The following is a 3,191-nucleotide window of genomic DNA, read 5'->3' as shown; positions in this document are numbered from 1 at the left end:
TACTGTTTTTCTGTGAAATCCAGAATGAGGGGGCTCTACCTCCAGGAAGCAATTGAAGCCTTAAATGCACATTTGACTGAGTAAATTACCCAGCAACTGCTCTGAGCATCCAGCTGGAGACAGGCAGAGATGAACTCAGGGACAAGCACAGCAATGGGTTTTATGCTACAGAATTCACCTCTCTTGGTGGGAAGCAGATGCTGAAGGCTTTGGAAGCACTCTGATATCCTTGATTTCCTTCACAGCAGAAATGCACTGGCTTTAGAAGGGGTGCTTCTAATTAAACTGTTGTTAATGTGTTGTAGTTAATAAATAAATGTGGGTTCAAGCCTCAGCATTAAAATTTGAATTTGACAAAACGTGGGCTGGTTTAGATCTGGGGGTTTATTTTAGCAGGCTGTAAAAGAGATCAGATCCCATTCTGCTTTTCAAACATGGAATTTCTACCCATGGAAAAATGATAAATGATGGAGAGCTGTCCTGTCAGCAGAGGACAGAGTGAGGAACAGTGGAAATAATATTTTGTTACTGACTTTCCTTGGAATGGGCAAATGGGCAAATTCCTTTCATCTCCCCACCCAATCCATAGCTGTGCAAACCAGGGCACTGAGGATGTGCTGCTATTCCAGACCTTGCACGGGACACTAATCTCCTTATGCTCCTAAATCAGCTCCTGTTTTAGCCCAGGACAGCCTGACATCTCTGCTCCTCCATCAGCTCTGCCTCAGTGTCCCCCTGGGCTGATCAAACCACAATAATGAACATTTTACTGACCCTGCACAGGCTTTGGGACCAGTGTCCAGCCCAGTTCAGCAGCTCTGTCCTTGCCTGGGGTCAGGGGCAGCAAAGCAGATTCCAAATGGGAGCACCTGAAGATTTCCCTGCCAGGCTCCCACACCAGGCCATGCCTGTTACACAAGACTTAGATTAAAAATCAGAAACTGTTGCCAAAATATTGGTGAAAGGGCTGGCAGGGAGTGTTTCAATAACTTCTGTTTCGAACATCACATGCTCCAACTCAGCTCTGCCTTAAGAACAGAAAAGCCATGTAGGTAATTTTTAAATTACTTTTTTGCCATTAGGACAGTGTCTTGTACCCAGAAGTTGAACACAGATGGCCCTCAAGACACCTGTAATTCTTTGTCTGCAGTAATAAACATGCAAAATGAATAATGAAGAGGCACCTGAAGCCATTGGAAGCCCTGTCCACAAGCAACACTTGCTGTGACTCCATAATTTTATTTTCCTTTCTAAATAAAAGATACTAAAATGGGTTTTTTTTGACTCAGTAACACTGAATACATCATTGCAACAAGAGGCCTGGGTGTGATAGCAGAACTGATAAGGTGACCTAGGCCAGGGAGGAATTAGGGGGAAAGTGTTTTAGATGTGGCTGAAAAGATCCCAAATGCCAGCACTAGCAGCTGTGCCTGTGGAAAACTCAACAAAGCTGGGAATGCCCAGGGGAAAGCAGGAAAACACAGCCAGATGGAGACATCCCCTCCAAAGCAGCAGCTGGAACTGCACAAGGAGAAATCTTCCAGGCCATTCTGGGAGAGGATCCCAGCACTCAAAGAAATGAAGAATCTGAATTCTTGCATGATTTCCATGTGTACACAGAGTAGGAAGTGTTCACAGGGACGAAAATACCTGGTTTGAACCAAGAAGGAAAGGTGGAATTGGTGCTGGAGTTCACTGAGGAGAGCCAGGAAATTCTGCTTTTGTCTCCAAAGCAGCCCAGGCTGGCAGCAGCCGTGCCAGCCCCTGTCACTGTGATATTTTCTGAAAAATCCCTTCACCAGGATTTCTTCTCCTGGGAAGATGAGAAGCCTCAGCTTCTCCACGTTTTGCTGCTCTGGAATGTGGTCTGGAGATTGTTTATCCAAACATGTGAATTGTTTTTAATTAATGACCAATCACAGTCCAGCTGTGTCAGACACTCTGTGTCAGTAACGGGTTTTTATTATTCATTCTTGTTAAACCCTCTAATGTAGCCTTTCTCTTTCTTTAGTATAGTTTTAGTATAGCATAATAAAATATAATATAATGTAATGTAATGTAATATAATATAATATAAATTATATATCATATATTATATATATTATTATATATTATTATATATTATTATATATTATTATATATCATATATTATAAATTATATATAATATATTATTAGAACACATATTATTATAATATATGATATATTATATGATTGATATGATATGATATGATATATGATATTATATAAATAATAATATAAAAGCCTTCTGAGAACATGGAGTCAAATTCTCATCTCTCACCTTGTCCTGGGCACCCTCACACCACCACAATGCCCCACGAGCCAGCCTTGGAGCAGCAGTGGGACAGGACTGGAATTTCAGTGGATGGGATGAGCCTGGAGGGCTTTTCCAGCCAGGATGGTTCTGTGGCTGGGACACAGGTGTGACCCCCCAAACAATCCTGGGGAGCAGCAGCATCTCCCAGAGCCCCCACAGGACTGGCACAGCCAGCACCCCATGGAGCTGCCCTCAGCTGGCCCAGCCAGACAAGGAGATTTTGTCAACATTTCCTTGATTTGGGGAGGGGAGAGAATAAAGCTGAAACAACAGCCTGGCTTTTAAGTTATAATAAAACTCCTGCAGCTGCTGTGATTCTCCCAGCTGAGATCAAGTTTGGACTCCTGAGTTTTCAGACAGCAGCCTGGTGTGTGATGCTCCCTGCTGCTGCCAGGGCCCACAGTGACAGGCCCTGCTGTAAGGACAAGCAATTTGATTTATTTTATTTTATTTTATTTTATTATTTCTTATTGGGGTAGAATGCATTGAAGCACTAGAACTGCTTCTGTTCCCTGCTAATGGTGCCACAGCTTCACTGACCCATCCTGTTCTGTCCCCCTGGGGGCTGAGCCGTGGTTTTGGTATTTCACTCTCTGCTCTGACTGGGATTTGCTCTTTGTTGTGCTCTGGCCTGTACTTCAGGGCAATCCCTTGTTGGAGACACTCAGGCTGCTTGTCACAGAGCTCTGCAAACAGAAGAGCTCTTCACAAATCCTGTGTGTCTGGGGCTCTGCAGGATGGGAACATGTTCAGGAGCTGTGAATCTTCCAGAACATTTGAGCACAAATCCCTGGCAGAACAGAAATACATCTTCACACTTCAAGTTTTAATGAAAACAATCAGCACATTCCAGTG

This window comes from Molothrus aeneus, chromosome 14, assembly GCF_037042795.1.
Source record: "Molothrus aeneus isolate 106 chromosome 14, BPBGC_Maene_1.0, whole genome shotgun sequence".
In the NCBI taxonomy this organism is placed as follows: Eukaryota; Metazoa; Chordata; class Aves; order Passeriformes; family Icteridae; genus Molothrus; species Molothrus aeneus.
This window is presented reverse-complemented; position numbering follows the sequence as displayed.